Below are 21,636 nucleotides of genomic sequence, written 5' to 3' on the forward strand. Positions count from 1 at the left end.
ATCGGAGGTTGTTAATGAAATAAAATTTTATGTACTTTTCATTTTAAAAAAATGTCACATGTAATTTAATGGGCGTAAAAGGAATTCATGTAGTGCTGGTATCAGATTTTTTGCTATAAATTTATCTTTAAAATAGCAATGAAATAATTGATTGTATTTTCAGAAAAGTATGAATAAATTATTGGAAGATTAAATTAATTTCCTATAAATCATGAAATATATTAAAATAATTTTGAATAATTTGGAGCATATAATTTAAAACATTTTTCGCTGATATCGCAAAAAACCGAAAATTCAACAAAAATCAGTGAGGTTTATAACCCTGACTGAATTTGATAAAATGCAAAGATTTCCATGAAAAAAGTCTTGTTCTAAACTAACAAAAAAAAACATCTTAATTCAAAATATATTACATTTCAAAAATCGATTCAAAGTTTAGAAATGTGTTGGATTGCCAAGTGTTAAAGGTAAACAGTCCAAGCTCCAACCTGACAAATCTTCGTTTTTAATTTAACAATTCATGTGTACAAATAACGTTTTATTGTTAAATTCTAATTGACTACATTCTACCCTCGAATTCCAAAGATGTAACAATCTGTACTAAGATTTATTACTTGAATGAAGTTGATAGCCACTGCGGGCATCGAATCGGCCTAGCTGTATTAGATGTCTTGAAAGTTCCACAATACTAAATGAATCATTTAAAAAAAAAAATTATGTGAATGTTTTGATGTTATATAGTATTTTCAGGGTTTGCTACTCTAATGTTTGTAGGCGACCTGACATAGATCACTTCTGAAACAGGAATAAGCCATTCTCAAAAATAATTATCCCGAGGTAGATTTACAAGGGGAAATTGAGGAATTTCCTCTTGGTATTTCAACGACCTGAGTATCTTACTGCACAGTAGTATAACGATATCTAAACCTTTATTCTGTTCACCAAAAAACATTGATGTATGGTGAAGGGAACATCATTCTAAAAGACAGCGATTTTGACAGGTTTCTCCTGAAGGTTAAATTTTTTATATCGATTATAATCAAGGGAAAAATTGGGACAGGTAATATAAATAAACAAATTAATTTATTACTTTCTGATATTAAACGAAAAACGGTTTATTTTATATAAACTAGAGGAACTGTAAGAGTTATAAGTTATAAAAATGACCGAAGCATTCGGTTTGTATTCACCTATGAAGTTGAATAGTTTAATGGAGTTCAAAGAAAACGCTTGCTACAAAAATCTCTTTAATAAATAATACTGAAAATTATTTTTTTTATATCACAATATTTCGTATATTCGTTTTCTCTAAAACGTTTTTACGTAATTTTTCGTTTGAACGGTTTGCTGTTTCTTTTTTTACAATTGAGAAATTCAAAGATTTCTTTTGTGAATCTGTTATTATTCATTCTGGAGGGATGTTATTCATTCTTTTATTCACTATGTTTGAACATCTTTTTATTTTATTGAAAATTAGTTCGTTTGTTTTCCTCATTTTTCTCTTCTTCTTTTGTAGATTATTCATTATTTCGTTGCTAACGTTTCGGCTACATACAAGGCTTCTGGTTTTAATACTGTGTTGTAATATTTAATTTTACCATTTCAAGAAAGTGGTTTTATTAGACTGGTTTATTATTATATAATTCACGAGATTTTTCGAGTTTGGCCGATTGAGAACCAAGTGAAGTAACATTTTTCGTTCATTTTCTTTCTGTTCGATGTCTTCTTTCTTGGTCTTCCAGCAATTCTTCATTCTTTCTCTTTGCTTTTTCTTTTATCACCAGATATTATCAGTTTTTTCTCTTTCTCTTGGAAACTCTTCAAATCATAAACTAGTTTACTGAACATTAATCTATCTTATACTATTTCTTCAGATATTTTATTTTTTTTTACTTCTTTTTGAATCGCTGAGGCCCATTGATTTCCATTCTTTTGGTTGTAAATTTAGTTGAAGATTTATTTTTTCAGCCTATCATTATTCATTTTCAAAAGGTGGCCGAAGAATTCGACTTTTCTTTTCTAATTGAATCTGACAATTTCCCAGATAATTTTTGTTTTTTTTAATAAGATGTGCGGGCATCGGCTGTTGTGAACATTCAGCCTGAATGGAAATTTGTAGCGTATGGAAAATGTTATGCCTGACCGGGATTCGAACCCAGGGACCTCCGGCTGAAAGGCTGAGACACTACCACTCGAGCCACGGATGCCGGCAAATATCAGATATTTATATACAATTATGGACTCAACTCTGATTTTGATGAAATTTGGAATATAACTTATTTAGGAAATAAGTTATTCGTTAGAACTAAAATCATTGGTCGGAAATGCCTTTCATCTGGTTACATCCCTCCTACAGTACCCTCACCAAAAATTTCGTAATTCAACATTGTACAAGTGTAATATGCATTATTTTCATTATTTGCATTATTTATTGAGTAAATAATTGATTATTTTACAGTTATGGATTCAGCGTAATAACCGTCAATTTAATATTTAAGTGTAATTATTAGATGAGGTTAGTGAGTTTAGTTAGGTTACGTTGATACTGCCGGCCTCCGTGGCGCGAGTGGTAACGTCTCGACCTTTCACCCGGAAGTCCCGGGTTCGAATCCCGGTCAGGCATGGCATTTTCACACGCTACAAAATTGTCATTCATTTCATCCTCTGAAGTAAAATAAGTAACGGTGGTTGCGGAGGTTAAAAAACGCGTCTTCGCAAATCAGCTGATTTCGAAGTCGAGAGTTCCAACGTTCAAAACCTATTAAAGGCAGTTTTGATAATACGACATCGAAATACCTTACACATCAGGAAAAAGTCGTTTAAATATCGGTAAGTTTGCTTATTTTAAATAGAATCAAGCAAATTTATGACGTTACTTTTATACGGATTTGAATACTAGATCGTGGATACCGGTGTTCTTTGGTGGTTGGGTTTCAATTAACCACACATCTCGGGAATAGTCGACCTAAGAATTTACAAGACTACACTTCATTCGCATACATACATATCATCCTCATTCGTCCTCTGAAGTAATACCTTATGGTGGTTCCGAAGGCTAAACTGAAAAGAAAGAGAGAAAAAAAGAGGTTACGTTGATATCGTACGAAGTCCAGTGCACGGATTCGTTAGTTATCTAAACTAACGTTAACCTTGAACAAAATCTAATTAAACTCAATTAAATTTCACTTAAACCGAGTTATTTACAACGTAAATAACATATATTGCAGATTTTACATAAACCTATTACTTAAAAACCTAACTTAATTTAACCTCAAATGAATTTAATTCTTAATTTCACTGAAACCAAATTATTTAGCTCGAAAATAACATATATTACATTTTTACAGTGCTGAATTATGAGACTTTTGTGAGAGTATGTATAACTTACGACGTACGTAACTCGGGTGAAATGCGTTTCCGACGAGTAATTCAAATTGTAACGAATAATTAAGTCTTAAATATGGAATATTACAAATTTCATTAAAATCGGAGATGAGCTCATAATTATTGTATATAATTACCTTTTCTACTTTCGTTGTATTTATAAAAAATTTTATTACTTTTAAACTTGTATTCGTTTTCATTTATTTTGATCCTAGGATTTTTCTCAAAATTTCCTTGCATTTATTTCATCTGATTTCAAACTGAAGATTTACTCTGATGCATTACAGGCCTTCTGGTTTGATTAACTTATTGTAATGCTTGATTTTAGATTTTATTGTGGTGTTCTTTTATTTGTAAGTATTGTTTATTAGTTGATCGGCCAGTTCCATTTTTCTCGTTCTTGTTTGATTACTTTCTTCATTTAAACCATTAATTCGGGTTATTTTTCCTACATATTTAAATTTGTTAACTTTTTTGGTTTATTCCATATTTTTATTTAGGGACTTGAAGGAAAAAATCTTTGTTGTTGGTCATAAATTTTATCTTATGGAAGGAAATTTTAGCCTAATTTCTAGACAATTTCTTTTAGATGTTTTACTTGTTCTGCTACGGATTAAAAATTCTTCGAGAAAACTGAAATTTCGTCGGTAAAGGCTAGGAAGATAATTCCAATTCCTTTTAAATTTTTTAGATCCTAAATAAAGTATATTCCAGATTTCATTAAAATCGGAGGTGAGTCCATAATTGTATCTGAATTTCGGACCCAATTTTATTTGATGATATTTCCAATTTCTTTTATCTTCTTTTTCCCATTTTCTTATTACTTTCTCTAAGACACAGTTAAAAAAATTTGGTATAAACCATACCCTTGTATTACTCCTGTTTTAATTTCGATTTATTTTTCGAGTTCTATCATGAATTAAATGTTTTATTATTATTATTTTTTAATTGATATTATTTAAGAATTTATAAGAAATTCATATTTTTCCGTAAAAGGGAATTTTTTAACAATATTTTAAATAAATTGATAGGAAAATTTTACAAACGGTTCGATAATTTTTTTAAAATTTCAACAGAACCGTAAGACCCTTCTTGTAAGCTAAATTATTGTGTTGTATGTATGAAACCAGTTACGATATCTGGTTTGGTAGGAGTGAATATTGTAATTTTTTAAAGAAAAAATTGTTACTCATTTTAGCAAAGTTGCACATATTTTTACATTCGGTTCTGGCGATCTCTTTTACATTTAGTTTGCCTTTGTAAGCCGTAGTAATTTATATTATTTCTCCCCATTGTATAAATTAAATATACATTTTAAATTACTTGTATATTTATTTATTTCATTTTATGAATATACTCTTAAAAACTTTCTTTTTTTTTAATGGCCTATTACTCTGATATTTTTTTAATTATTAAAACTGGTGGTTTATTCTTTTATTTAAGTTGCACTATTTAACTCTTTGAACTCATAATATAAACAAATTTTAAAACTGTTAAAATTAAAAAACACGGCTGCCAAAAAAAACTAAGATGTCTTCTGAGTACGGTTTTTGAAATTCGCATTTGATTTTCAAATGAGTGCATTCTGAGCGTGTGAAGCGTGCGGATGACAAACACTCTTTAATATAGCATAATTACTAATGTAGGATAATTAAAAAGTGTACAGGTGAAATTTTTGTATATAGTATAATTTTTTTAAATTTATTTAAATATATATACATAAATACGTAAACATACGTATTTATATAGCCTATGACACTCCCGGTAACGTAAGGATTCCAACGCGGGCTCATACATCTAAATCGATTCAGCCATTTAACTGCTACGCTGGAACATACATACATATATACCATACACCCTAAATACATTACACTCCCTTTTAGGCATCAAGTAATAAATAACAAGTTATTAACTTAATCACCTCTACGTTCCTGAGCTGAAAAGATATTTTTCGATATCTAAATCGATAGAATATTTACTTTGATTTCATAAAATCATTTATACTTATTTTGAAATTGCTGATTATCTCGTACGAGTATTATATGTGTTGTGAAGAATAAAGGTATTATTAATTAAAGTATTATTATTCGTAATTTAATTATTACCTAATTGGAGATGATATCTTAGTTTTATATAATACTATTTTATGAAGATGAAAAACATATTTATGTAATTACAGACTCTGGTATATTATTATTATTTCTATTTAATTGAATTTTATTTTATTGAAAATATGTTAGTTTTAATTAAATTTTCTTTAATATCTGAAAGTTACAAGAAAAGACAACATAATTTTATTTATTTATTATAGCCTTGTATATTTTATTGTATTTAAAATTTTATGAAATGACTTTCCAATGCAATATTTTAATTTTACATATAAATTATGTTTTACCATGACTTTTATCATGTCACATTCTTTTAACTATTATAGGATGTACAAAATTAATTATTTTCAGTAGTATTTTATGATTTCTAATAAAATATTTCATTAAAAGTTGATTTGTTTTATAACAGTATTTATGATTTTGTTATTGTTTTTATTTATAACTTTTGAGTGTTATATATATATATAAGTATTCTGTTACTGTTCGTTTTAATAATACATATTTTTATTTTATCGTTAACGTATGTGATAAATATGACCCCCGTGTTTTTTTGTTCACTTTTCAGAAATTTTTAATTAGTAAGTGTGCTAGCGGTTAATTTATAAGTATATTTTATATTTTCTTTTGTTTTCTTAAAGTAAGGGAAGTAAACATTACGACTTTATATAATTTTTATTTATTTTGAGTATGATTGAAAATATTTGTGAACCGTTCATTTTGTTACAACATTTTCTGACGTACACGTCAGAAAATGTTCATTTTTACTACGTTATTACGGAATCGAATGGAAATTGTTATTTTTGAAGTATTACAATAATTACATATTTAATATTTTATTACTTTATTTTATTATTACTAAAACGTGATGTTTATAAATCTAAAGCAGGCGGGGTTAAAGACATAACACCATAAATGTTCACAGATTACTTTTGACCTATGAACTAAAACGGTATGAGTTATTTTGTCATTATCATAACTGTATGTTATAATAAGACATATAAATCACAAAAATTTTAGTTACACGAACAAAATGAATATTAAACGAAGTGAAAGTTGAAGAAAATAATAAAAAAAATTCAATAAATATTTAGAATCTTGAATATACATTACTTTGTTTACGTCATGTATTGGTTAAAGTTTTTTATGATCTATTAAACTAATTTTTAATGATATCATAAATAATAAAAAAGAAATCGTAGTAGAAAAAAACTCAAGTTGATGTTAAGGCTACGAAAACCCTTCTGAAATTTATTTTTACTAAATTATTACAATAAATATGCAGAAATGTGACAGACAATATTTGTTATTATATACTGCTAAATAAGAGGAAAAAGCCATGAAATTTATAATGTCAGATTTTTAACTCTAGTGGTTTCACAAATAATTACGGTCTATTGAATGAATGAATGAATAAATAAACCTTTATTTAAAAAAAGAATTTTGATATATAATTAGGAAACATACGTATTTATATAGCCTATGACACTCCCGGTAACGTAAGGATTCCAACGCAGGGTCATACATCTAAATCGATTCAGCCATTTAACTGCTACGCTGGAACAAACATACATACTACATATTGATTCATACATTGATATGGTTCATACCTGTGCCATATCGTATAATACTAGCCGGCCCATATGGCCAGAATCTGGACCCTCAGGGTCCAGGTCAACCCAGCCGAACCCCGGAGCCAACTGAGGGACTCCTCGACGGGGAGCCCCGGAGGTTGGTAACCCTTGAGGGGTAGACTCCGAGGAGTTCTCGGAGTCTACCCCCAAGGCCGCAGAGGTTCGCTTCGCTCGTCATTCCCAATTTGCCAGGGGGACCGGCGCCTTGGACAATCGCACAGCTTGCTTCGGTTGTCATTTCCATCTAACCAGAGGGCTCCGCTCCCTGGATCTCCGCACTGTACGTTATCCTCATGTTTTACTCGTAGAAAATGTACCCGAGAGGTTTTTTATGCGAAATTTTCTCAGATATCGATTGGTGCTTTGTATTTTTACATGCGATTAAAAATAAAACCGCTATTGGCGAAAAAATAAACCTTTATCTTTAATTTGTTAATAAACAAATTAAATAGTTATTCTCTCATGTCCGGTTTTCTACATATTTTTTTTTTGAACCCAATCTAATAATTAATTGTTGTAGTGAATTTTTTCGAGGTTGTTTCTGTTGACTCAACCAAGTTTAGTTAGCAATAAATTGAACGGAAATAAAGTATTCGAAAAATTTATTTTATTCAAGAATAAGTTTTTTAAATAATGTAGAATTCTGTTCTTCCAGTTTTTTTTTTTAATCAAGAATCACGTTCCCATTTTTTTTCTACTGCTTTCTTCCTCTTCTTCAACAAGTATTACGACTGCGACTCCAATCCATCGTCGAAAGTCGTTCCGTCTTTAACTAGCTGGTTTAATACTTCACTGAAAATATTTTGATATGTTTGATTATCACGGGCAGTGTCATGTTTAAATAGATCTTAATGGTTTATATTTTGAAAAAAAACATTTTAAATCTACTTGGGTGTCAGGAAATGGGTAGAAAGTTTGATAACGTTTAAGTGTTCATAAAAATGTATATTTAAAAAAATATTATTTAAAAAAAATTATTTTTTCAAGCTATATTTATTAATTTAATTTCCATTAAAGTTATATTTTTACTTCCTTATACAAAGTAAAGGAAGTATTGTAATAGTTTTCAGATTTTAACGGAAATATTCATTTAGACCATCCCTGAATCTATTTTGACTAGTTTCGGCGTGACGTCTGTATGCATGTACGTACGTATCTCACCATAACTCAAAAATGATTAGCAGTAGGATGTTGATATTTTGGATTTAACACTGTTGTAACATCTAGTTACAACCTTCCCTTTTGATTTCAATCGAGTGGACTAAAAGTGTCCAAAAAAAACCCAAAATCCAAACAAAATTGGATTTTGGACTTTTTCTTTACTGCAGTAATAAGCCATCATTGAGAGTTTTTCTACGATATATAATAAGTGGTAATTATTTTCATTGGTTCCAGAGTTATAGCCAAATAAAATTTTAATTAAAGAAATATTTGGATTTTACAAGAGGAAGGCACATCGGTTCGAATCGACTTAATTTCCTTTTGTTTTTTTTGTTGTTAATTTAAATATATTGATTTATTAATAATTTAACCACTGATACTAAAACAAAATTTACAATAAATAATAATTCAAAAAATAAAAAATTTAAAAAATTCAGTAGTTATTAGTGAAATAAAATTCTATGTCCTTTTTTTATTAACCTTATAATGATTATTTCTATTAAATGTTCGTAATTTTTGTACCTATTAATTCTATGTAACGTTAACTTTGCTTATTGAGGTATACAACCATATTTTATGAATAAAAAGAAAATTAAAATAATATAGAAAACGGAATTGTCAGTTGTAGTTGGAAGGTTTAGCCTGTGCCAGTGGTATGTAGTCTTGTTGCATTAGAACTGTTGGTGGAGCAATTTCCAGGATCACTGGGGCACTGACAAGAACCATCTGCCCATGAGATGTGGAAGTATTTTTTAAATTTTTATGTAAAGAATAATGTATCAAATTCTTTGGCACGGAGAGACAGATTGAAAATAATGTGTCACGTCAGGATTTGGATTTCAGACGAGGAGGGGAGGCCAAATGTACGGTTGCTGCAGCGGTATCTTGACTACGAATACGTCCGTCCACTTCACCACACTTCCTATTGATCCCTATCTAAGAAAGATAGCAACCTCAATTTTGAAAAGAAAAAAATGTTAGGAAAAATTGTTACACATACGTCGTACTGTCTGATAGCAAGGAAAGCACTGCAAAATTACAGAAGTCTGAAAACGCGTTTGGTCATAACTTTAACACAAACTGTCGGAAGTGCTAAAAAGACGATTTAAGCAGGACCTACCTTCTCTCGGTCGTTTATTTTTGAATCTTAAAAATGTTTTGGAATACAAATATCCTCTTTACAAACAGTTTACACCGATAATTAAAGATATGGTAGTTTTCAAAGAATTTTTATTTTTCAGTTTGTTAAAAAAACGTCCGTCACTCTAATTTTTTCAAATTGACATATACCCACTTTCATTCGTTCAGTTGAGATACCAGACTTTTTTTCTATCAGCTTCATTAAAATATTGGCAACCCTTCTCAAAATACACTGACTCGAACAAACCTTCCTACTAACGTAGTCAGATAGAATCGTATGTTATTGTTTTTAAGTTATATTTATTCTTTTAATATATAATTTATTGTTAGAATTATCGAGTTATCAAGAGAAACGCAACATCTACTCGTATAATAAGATAATGTTAAGTGTTTTGTGTTCGTTTTTGTTTTATATTTTTCACAAGTGGATCTCAAATGGCCTGATCATTATCAAAGGAATATATTCAAGAATCCTTCCTTAAAAGATGAAAAGAAAAAAAAAATTATAGTAATTTTACAGTAAAAATAGTCATATTTTTATTAAATTAAAAAGTACAATAAACCACAACCACCTTATTATATAAAGGCTATAACACTTAACATGGAGATGAAACATAAACATATTTTGCTGAAATAATTTTTTTTTAATGAGTAAGATGAAATTTTGTGTAAAAAATTAGTCTGATAAAGTTGAATAATATACGGAAAGTTATACATCAAGTTATTTTATTAAAAATATCCCAAACAATGTTTACTGTTTAATGAATATATTATAAAAGTTACAACAACCACTTTCTTAACTAATTCGTAAAAGTTAAACAAGCATCTGTGTCCAGTGAATAAGGAATGTTGTTAAGTACTGGTGGTAACGATTAAGTAAAGTTACAAGTACCGTTTCTCACCCTGGGGGTCGCGATCCCCATTGGGGTTGCGGTGGTATAAAAGGGTGGTTGCGAAATTAGCCTACAGCTTTACACGTAAACAATAATGAAATCATTTTATGGGGACAAAATCATTTATTATAAATATTTTACTTATATTTATAAGTATACATTAAAAGAAAATTTAGATTAATAGGATGGTTGCGTTTGATTTTCACTTATAAGTTTATCCATACTTGGATCTATGTTAGAAACAACAAATTGTTTTCAAGTAATAGAAGACGATTCCTTTATTTAGTTTTTAGAGCAATCATAGACGAAAACCCTTTTCTCAGAGGTAAGACGTGGCGAAAGGGATTAATGTTTTCAATGCCTCAGTGACTAAATTTTCATATTAACTTCGACGAGTAAGTCAGAACGCATCTAAATCTTCAGATCTGAATTGTAATTGTAACGTTTTATCGGCAAATATTTTGACGAGTTGGTCGTGAATCTCAATTGGTAACTTAGCAGTTGCAACAACATTTTCAATAAATGAATTCAGTATCTCTCTCTTTTATGTGTCTTTCTATCTTTCAGGAAATAATCCGCCAACTGAATTTTTAGCTAACGCAAATGCATCTTCATGCTATCCAAACTGTGATGAATTATAGTGTTTTCTTCATCCGAATTTTTCTCAGCATAATCGGAAAGATATAAACAGTTTAATATGAGTGGAAACATATAAAGAATTTTGCATTGAAGGCGAATAATTCAGATATCAAGCTTCTTCACGAAAGCATTAATTTTGTCTGTCATTAATAAAATCTTTTTATCACGTCTTTAATTCGAGTCGTTTAAATGCGAAAATACATCAGCTAAGCTTGAAAATGCTGTTTGTTTATCGTGGAAAACTATTAGTTCCTTTCGCAATTCCAATAACCGGATTAATACTTTTCCCAGCGATAATCGTTAACCATCTGACTTCTGTATGGAAAAAAAGATACATTTTCTTTCCGCCCATTTCATCACATAGTTTAGAAAACAGACTATACTGTAATGTTTAACTTTTAATAAAATTAACCACTTTTACAGCTTTACGAATTTTAGAAGAATTTTTTTGAGATTTTCCGCCAAGAACTTGTTTGTGAAGGTCCATTCCGGCCAAATGGCCGGAATTTTTTTTTTCTAGAAATTCATTGTTCTTTCTTGTTATCGCCTTTGCACCATCGCTACATATTGAAATACATTTAGTCCAATATTTTGTAGTTTTTAGTAACTTCATAAAACACATCAAAAAGACATTGTCCTGTTGCATGACCAGGTATTTTTCTAATTGATCTGTCCATATCGCATTTATATCTCGCATAACGATAAGAACTGAGAAATTTTTGCTACCTCTGTTGATTCATCAAATTGAATACTATAAAATTCACTTGAACTCATTTGCAAAATTATCTGATAACAAACATTGGCAGCTATATCATTGATTCGCCTTGATACTGTGTTGTTAGAAAGCGGAATTTTTTAAAGATTTTTGCTTTTTCCACGCCTATTAAAACAGTGATCATATCAACTGCAGCAGGCAATATGAGGTTTTATGAGATTGTATGGGGTTTGGACATCTTAGCTATAAAATGCTTTAAGTGTAATTTTATTAGTATGGCTTGATTTACAAATAGAAGCTTGTTGATTTCTCAAATTATGTAATTTTCTTTCAAAAAAATTCAAAGGTTTGCCTTTATAATCCGGATGTTTAGTTTCCAAGCGTCGAATTAATTTTGATGCATCATAATTTCATCGGAATGGACTTTAAAGCAGAAAAACCACTGTGGCTTTTCATCCAATGAGGTAAAATCATAATTTAAATATATGTCACTTTACAATCTTGTCTTTTTACCAATCGATTAACTGAACGTAGATGGCTCACCTAGTTTTTCACACGTTTATCCATTTTACATAAGAATCTAATTGAAAAAAAAATCAGTTACATCGTTTGACCGCAAACTAAAAAATCAAAACCTCGATTATTGCTATTATTTTCAATGAAACTACGATTTTAAAAACTTAAATAAAGGCATCAGATACACGCTTTGCATTCAAAACTAAACTGACGTTCTGCAATCCCTTACGCCTTTTTAATTCTGCTGAAATCACGACGTGTTCAAACGTAACATATGCATGTTCGAACATGACGCTCTCACAGCGAATATTATGCAAGCAGATAAAATTACAAGGAGCGCGTATACATCAAGTTGGAACCTTCAATTGCTCATTTTGGTGCATTTCATAGATGCATGTTCATACCCTTTGCTATCAATGCAGCTAAATATTTTTTATTGGGTTTTTGGTTGATGGGGAGGTTACAAAAATATTCAATAAATATTTCTTTACTTTTTCGGGGCCGTGGAGCTAAAAAGATTGAGAATCACTGTCCTAGAGATTACTAGACAGAATCATTCTACTCTCTCTGTCGCATGTCATATTCTTTTTCTTCCTTTGATTTATTAATGAAATGATACAAACAATAATACTAGTATTACCAATGGTATGGGGTATTATTAAAATTAGTATAGTTTTGAAAGTTGTACGATGAATAATCGTGTAACAGCCGCATCTGGCTGAATATCAATAACCTGTAAATCGGCTCGTCTTATTGTGATAAATAATTTCTCCGATAAATAAACATTTACACCTTAAAAACTAAGGGTGCTGAATGGAAGATTTGTTCTTAAAATCATTTTTTTTTTAATTTAATTTTCAGGATTGTAAATTCAACTGTATCTAGTTAAAAATGGGGTCCCATGCGATCTACTTAAGAAATAAAAAAATTGTAATTTTTTAATAATTTCTGATGCTTAATCTGCTTTTCAAATTGTGATTGTTATTAGAAAAGTTTTCGAGGTTACTGTTGGGTTAGGGGTCAAGTTTGGAACCCTTATTTACTAACAATTTTTATTAATTTTTTTTATTTTATTTTTAGCAATTATACTATTAACACAGTAAAATTTCTATAATTCAATCATTTGAAGAAGGTTGTCAACTGGGACATATTGATCAAATGGGACACTATTTTTTTTTTTTTTTTTTTTTACTGAACATTTTGATCTTTTTCGCAATTGAACTTTAAAACATTGCAAAATTAAGTCTTTTATATTTAAAACATCTTATGGTGTATTTGAAACAAAAATTGTCAAGGACCAAGCCGGTAATGTTATGTAACTTTTTGGAGGCTTTTTTTCTTTCTTGAAATAAAATATACGTGTGTTTAAAATTAAATATTGGAGTTTTAAAGCTATGTAATTTCTCAAGTTTCATGCTTATTAATTAATTATACATGAAATGAAAGAGAAACTCAAATATTTTTAGCTTTCTGGAAGTTTTAAAATCTATAGATTATGGTTTGCGTGCTAGCTTTGCAAATGAAATGATGCAACTTGACAATGAAGATTTTTTTTTATCGTGTATTCAATGACAAATTAACATTTCATGTTAATGGAAAAGTAAACACTCATAATATCCGTATCTGGGAATCAGAAAATCCTTACGAAATATTGCAGCGTGATCGAGACTCCCCGAAACTAAATATGTTTTTTTGCCGCATCTCGACGGCAAGTTTATGGCCCTTTTTCGCGGAAGTAAATGTATCTGAAATGAATTACCTTTATATGCTGCAACTATTGCTCTTTTCTCAACTGCAATACAAATCGCAGAACATTAGTTGGCGATAAGAAGGTGCGTTTCTTCCTCACTGGCTTAACGCTGTATGTGATTGGTTGAATGAAATTCTCCCCGACCGCTGGATTGGTCGCCGGAGACCAGATGACAGGGTTTGTTTGCCGTGGCTTCCACGTTCGCCCGATCTGATCCCGTGCGAGTTTTTACTTCCTTGTACGAAGTAAAGTGATCGCGAAAAATTTGGTTTTCAGATTTCAACGGAAATATCCATTTTGACCATCCCTGAATCCATTTTGACTAGTTTCGGCGTGACATCTGTACCTATGTAAGTACGTACGTATGTAATTCTCATAACTCAAAAAAATCCCTTTCGGCACGCGAAGGTAAAGGTAGATTTCACCGGTGTTAAGTAGGGGATAAAAAAGATTTCCACCTTAAAGTTAAGAAAAAACTTCTAATTTACAATGGTTGCATGTGAAAAAGTAGTTTCACATGTTTAGCATACGACAAGCCCCATCTTACAATTACAATATTTTGATCCCTTGCCGTAAGGGTTGTTCATATTAAAAATTATTTCAGAGTTTTAGGTAATGTTTAGAGGACTAACGACCAGCTTAAACCGATTCGATACTGTACCTATTAAGGAAGGTATTATTTTTTTTTTTGTCTTCGAAACTCCATTTTTTCCACTCCCTGGCTAATAGTTGTGTATATCAAAAAACTTTACTTAGATAAGTTTTAGGCCCTTATCCAAAGAATAATAGGAACTTAAGACGAATTCCATATTTTATATAATAACAAAGTTGTGCAATATATGTTCCGTATGTCGGCTATATGTGTTCCGTATGGCGAATGGTATTCACATTGAATACTTACAGAAAAAACTGTTTGAGTTCCTCTTCATTTCATGTATAGTTCATCTGTCTAAGTAAAATTTAGAGTTTACGTAACTTTAAAACCCCGATATTCATTTTGATACAACACGTATTTAAATGTAAGAACTCAAGCTGCTTTCTGTTGTAAATCTGTGACAAGATTTTTATTATGTTACTGAAATCGCATTATTATACTACAGGAATTATTTACTGGTTTTTAAATTAAATTTATAGGTTTGAAAAGGTGTACTGTAAACGTTGTTACATGATTAGGCCATTTCGCACGCACACACACACACACACACACATACACATACACGTTTCAAGTTTCCCTACACATAGCTGATGTTTTTTGGTGACGAAACTGTAATTATCCATTTGGAACATGCTACTGATTTTGGGTAATATCTCTAGACCGCTTATATGTACTTAAGTACACCCGTTTATATGACGGAAAGTTGTATATGAAATGGGTTGCTATGATTTATTCCGAAGACGTACAGTTTAAGGTAGATTTCAAACCAGATCAAACATCAGATATTATAAGGAGTGTACTTATTTAGAGTCCTTCCACACAGGATGCGATTCGATCATGACGTAAGGTCACGTTTATTTCTTCAAGATTGCAGCTATCTGATCTCTGCGGTAGAACTTCAGACGGATACAAAACGATTTTTCAGTATTAAAATCCATTAATTTTTTATTTATTTCGTGTTAGTTTTATTTTTATTTTCTTCGGTGTTAATAGTAGGTAAAAAACTATTTTCTATAAATTCGAATCAAACGTGTTTCTAATTCATACAAAAAACATTCTGTTCATTTGTTCGGTACTTTATTCAGTTTATAGGAACAAATCTGTAATGTACTACATAATAATGAAGTTCTTACGTAGATTATTGTGAATGCATCTGTTGTATAAAAAAAACTAATTGTCTTTTATATTGCTTTCGTTTATATGAATACTTAAAGATTTTTAGAATTGTCGAGTCGATAAAAGTAGTCAAAATATATTCGGAAATATTAAAATAAATGATTAAAATAATCCTACTAATAAATTGCATCGGTAGAGTTGTCATCAACCGAAACTAAAACTAAAATGATTATTTTACGAATTTGAATTTTAGTAGCTGTAAACAATGCAGAAAATGCCAGCACAGTTGGCTTGTGGGTTGTTTCTGATGCACGGCTTGCACACACAACTTAATTAAAAATATTTATCATTTTATTTAAATATAATATTTTTTTATTTAATTCAATGATTCTACCTAGAGCGCGCGCGTATACCGTTTTTAATTCTCGCGGTTGTGGCGGTATTAGCGGCGACGGTCGGCACTAACTAAGCTAACGCAATTTCATAATTTACAAATTTTGCTTGTACGATCGGCAAAACTGGTGTGGCCGCGAGGCTTAACGTAAATTAAACGAACATTGAACGGTAATTACAGATTCACACTTTCCTAACTGCAAAACACAGAAGCGCTTTCTGGGTAGGGGGGGGGGATCGCCATCTTTGCTATTAGCGCTTTCAAGCGGAATGTACAGGAAACAGTTTATGAGCTTGAGCGCAACTTAAACTGTTGAGTTGTTTTTTTATTTATGTAATAAATGTACGTGTAACTAGAGAAATATTACATAGCTTTAAAACCCCGTTATTCATTTGTAAACACATGGTTTTGTAAACAAATTTTTATCATCCATATGTAGATTAAATATATATATATATATATATATATATATATGTATATATATTTTTTCTTATTGGTTACAAGCTTTTTTTATTTTTTGTAAATAAAAACAGAATTTTTTGTAAATGGTTTTTTTACCGAAACTGAAATGTTCATTCCATACTATTATATTAAAATAGTTTTTGTGCGTTTTTTAAATATGAACTTTTAAATATTTCGTAAATCCCAATGGAAATCTTCTTTTTTTTTAATTTCGCATTTAATGATTATTATTATGAAAATAAACATAAAACGATGTAATATCGTATTGTATTTTAATAAATAAAATTATACACAATAATTAAGTTTATTAAAATCCATTTGTATTTAGTATACAAAATAATGAATAATAATTAATGGAGACCCGTACCTGGAAATAAAAACCGAACAAATATTTTTCAAATCTTTAAAAATTGTATATTATTTGCCAATTATCTTTAAGTTTATTAACATTTTAATTGAACATAAATAATTAAAATATATATCATATCCTCTTCTTCGTGTAAATTAATTGCTAATTTTAATCTTAAAATATCTGACCCGATTTTCTTAGAATATTTCCAAGAAGATTTTTAAAATATTTGATTAATTTACTAATAATTTATCAGAAATTTATTGAGTTAAGCTTAAAAAATATATAAAACCTTAAAATTTAAATTTATATAAATAAAAGAGAAATTAGGTTGGTGCCAAGATTCTTGATCAACAAGTTTTACAAAAGAACATAACAACAAGACTATACAAAAGAACATTTACAACAAGATCATAACACAAGTTTTATAAAAGAATTCCGGAGATCATTAGCTATAAAATTGAAGTTTTAGATTTAGCAAAATATCTTATTAATTATCAAACCGATAATATAATAATTTTATACATATACATATTTGAATTTTTGTAAAGATCTAATAGAGAAAGTTATCTTCATAATATAAAAAAAAAATGTTTAGTATTTAATATTTTTTTTAATATTACACACATCTGTATCTCTGTGATATAATTAATAATTTTTATAAACTTTTTTTTTTACCTCCGGGACTACCATTAAGTATTCAGAGGATGATGAAATGTTTGTAGCGTGTGAAAAATACCATGCCTAACCGGGATTCGAACCCGGGATCTCCGTGAAAGGCCGAGGCGCTACCACTTGCGCCACGGAGGTCGGCATTATTTGTAAACCTATTCAATAAAACAGTAAAAAGAAAAAAATGATGTAGTCATTACATGACTTCCTTGTATGCCTATTAAATTACATATTGCCTTTTTTTTTTAAAAAAAGTACGTAAAATTTTATTTCATTAATAACGTCTGATAATTTTTTTTTATTATTATTATTTATCGTAATTTTTTTTACAATAATAAATTAATAATTATTATTAATAAATCAATATTTTTAATGAAAAAGAAAAATAAATAAAAAAAGAAAGGAGGTGAAGTCTATTCAAACCGATGTGCCTTACCCTTGTAAGATCCAAATACTTCATTAATTAAAATTTTATTTGGCTATAACTGTGGAACCAATGAAAATAAGTACCATTTACTATATACCGTTAAAAAGCTCTCAATGAGGACTTATTACTGCAGTTAAGAATAAGCCCAAAATCCATTTTTTTGGATTTTGGGCTTTTTTGGACACTTTTGTTTCAGTCGATTGTAATCAAAAGGAGGTTTTGCACAACTAGATGTTACAACAGCCCTAAATACAAAATTTCAACATCCTACGGGTAGTAGTTTTTGAGTTATGCGAGATACTTACGTACGTACAGACGTCATGCGGAAACTAATCAAAATGGATTCAGGGATGGTCAAAATGGTTATTTCCGTTGAAATCTGAAAACCGAGATTTTTCGCGATCACAATACTTCCTTCACTTCGTACAAGTAAGTAAAAGGTATCAAAAAGAACTTTTAAAACTGATTGTGTTACACTGCGATACATTTTTATGCTATTAATTTTTATTTGATGTTTTTGTATAAATTGTATATGTATACAAACTGATAACAGTGACGACTTTATATTTCGATTTTAATTTTGTGAAATTTTACAAATTGTTGTAATATTTTATTTATATGTATATATTTAAAATTAGCTCTCTGGCGGTGACTTTTTTTACTATACTAAGGTCGAAGGTCAGTTTAGGTATGAGGAAGCAACGTCAAATATTTCATTCCTCTTTATGTATTCACATTGTAAAAGCTAGTAAATAATGTTTATATTTTTTAATTTTTTTCTTTGATTTTGTGTAAATCGTTAAGTTATTACTATGTTTTGATAGATTTTGTTTTACCAAAACTTATCTTCTTGGAGTTTGGAAAAAGTTAAGTTGAACTTTTATTAAATTTTTACTAAGATTTAAGGTTTTATGTTTAAGGAAGTACCGTGAGATCAAGCAGTTTATTTTTTTATTAATTTAAACTAGAACGGATATAAGAAAATTCACTTGTTTATTAATAGTATTAAGTGAAAAACGTAAAATTATTAGTAAATTAATAGTATTGCTATTATTAGAGGGCTTCGAGAATTGATGGTTTTTTTATTTTTAACAAAATTACATCACGTAAGGATTCCAATGCGGCGTCATACATCTAAATTGATTCAGTCGTTCAGCTTCTGCGGTGGAACAAACATATATACATACACCCTAAATACACATATACTCCTTTTTGAGCAATCGTGTAAAACAGTAATTGATCGACGAAACGAATAAAGGGGATATTTTTTATGCTATTTACTTAATGTTACTGCAATACTTATTATATACATTGTTTTTATATCCTCCTTTAACCCAAAACTCATCCGTTTCGATGAAATTCTTTTGCAATCTTACTCTGTAATCTTTACCTATTCATGCCAGTATAGATTTTCTCAAACAGCACCCGAGACTGGAGTCCAGAGATCCACTTATAGCAGCCGCTGATCGGATCAACGACTTCAACATAAAGGATCACTGGACGTCACTATGGTAAGGTAAGAATATCATTAACTACAACCTTGTGACAGATCCAACTCTGAGGGTACCAGGATTTACTCTTCCCAGAAGACAGTGGTGCAACATCAACAGGATTCTCACAAATCATGGTATCTGCAATAAGATTCTGACGTAATGGGGAGCTGCGGAAAGCCCACAATGCAACCGATGTGGAGCTGAAGAGCAACCGATCGCCCACCTGGCCCTACTTTGTCGAAATACATTTCTTAAAGGCTCGCTTCAAGACATCCATGATCTTAACCCAAAGCATTAGAATGGCTGATTTACTGTGACCTGTGTTTGTGATAAGAAGGTGCAATAAACATAATAATGTTAAATTATTGTAAAAATTGCGATGTTTGTAAGTTCATTCTAATAAATAAATATATATATATATATATATATATATTTATATGCAATAATTAGTGTAGTTTTAGTAGGAATTTATGAACTTTTAAATAATCATTTTCTTATATTGCCTGACCAGGTAGTGATTTTTTACACATATTTTTGTCTATTTCAAAATTTGTCTTTAAGATTTCGGTGCTTTGTCGTTATCTTAGTTAGTATGGAGTTATTATTTTGAATTTTTACGTTATTTTATTGATTCGAAATTATTAAATTTTATGAATAATTCACGTAAATTAGGTAGTATCATTAAAAAAAACACAAGAACTGGTATGTTAAAGATGTTTTCAATTCCTTTAATCAATGTGTCAAAAAAAAAGAATGTGGAGTTTCATACTGAAAATATATATATTATATACATGTTATAATGGAATTGGCTCCTTACTAAATGCAATCGGATATCTTATTTCTTAACCTTAAAGATTTTCTAATAATTCAGACGTTAACAACCATTTAAAACTGAGAAAGCGTTCTGTGTTAACAATCGCTCGTTTGATCGATTTATAAAGTGATTCGGATTACATAGTGAAATAGTAGAAGAAGATAAAGATGCTGATATTTCAGCCGTTGAAAGTTTTCCTAACATGATAATTAAAGTAATAGAGCAAGGTGAGTCCTCTGATCGTTTGATATTCAATGTTGATTAATCAGGCCTCAGTTGAAATGTATACCATCGCAGACGTAGTTAATTGAAGAACAAAAAACGTATGCCTATTTTCAACGTTGTGAAATATCGTGTAACCGTATTTTTACGCAATACAGAATGCGGTTGTTCTGTTAAATGTTACAATTTAACTTTATCTAAAAAATTCAGTGATGGTGATTCTTTCAGTCGAGTCTTCACAATATGATTGTAGGATGATAATGATTCGGTTTACGAACAGTCTCCTCAGGGATCATTTAGGTCCTTACAGCGGCTTTCCACTGAAATTATAAGCAAAAAAATGTGGAAGATTATTGGTCATTAATCTGGACTAAAATATTACTATAATGTCGTAGAATTATGACTTCTTTATTGATCTTCTAAAGGTTTTAATCCATTATCCTTTAAACAAGCGCGCGCTCAACGCACGCAGATAATTCAATCATCTTCTTTAACCGTAATAAATATTTAAAAGCAAAAGAAGGCGTTGGAATTTTAGATTTATAGTTCAGGAAACTTTCGGTATTAATAAATAATGAGGAGGGCGTTTTCGGGAGCGAATAGGCGCGCCCAGTTCGTGGACCCTTGTGCATTATAGGGTATGCTTCTACGCATAGCCAGACTACATTAAATTATCTTTTTTTGTTCTCTCTAGAGATCGGCATAAGACAATGTAAATGTGTGATTGTACACATTCATATTCTTTAGAACTGGTTACGGTAATATAATATGCATTCACATATTTTCATCAACATTTACCTTATCACCATTACAAAATTTTAGAGGATTTATTGAGAGCCATATTTTATGTTACGACTGAACTTTGTTTATTTCAGATTTAATTGTTAATAGGATTTAGTTAATTAAAATGTAAGAGGTTTACACTTTTGTTGTGCCATATATGCTGTTGATCGCTCCATTTACGAAAAAACTAATAACACAGTTGAAGGACTTTTCCGTCACACGGCTAAAGGCGTTGCCCGAGAAAGTCGTATAACTGTTGGTTGTTTTTGATGCACGGCTTACACACACAACTTATTTAAAATATATATCATT

At 30.0% G+C, this 21,636-nt stretch overlaps 1 protein-coding gene across 1 annotated transcript in view; it reads left to right on the plus strand.

The window, feature by feature from the left end:
• Positions 1 to 21,636, plus strand: part of Fbxl7 (F-box and leucine-rich repeat protein 7) — a 317,288-nt gene that overhangs the window by 3,074 nt on the left and 292,578 nt on the right. The gene's annotated exons all lie outside the window — the stretch shown is intronic.

Source organism: Lycorma delicatula, chromosome 5 (assembly GCF_047948215.1).
Source record: "Lycorma delicatula isolate Av1 chromosome 5, ASM4794821v1, whole genome shotgun sequence".
Taxonomy (NCBI): Eukaryota; Metazoa; Arthropoda; class Insecta; order Hemiptera; family Fulgoridae; genus Lycorma; species Lycorma delicatula.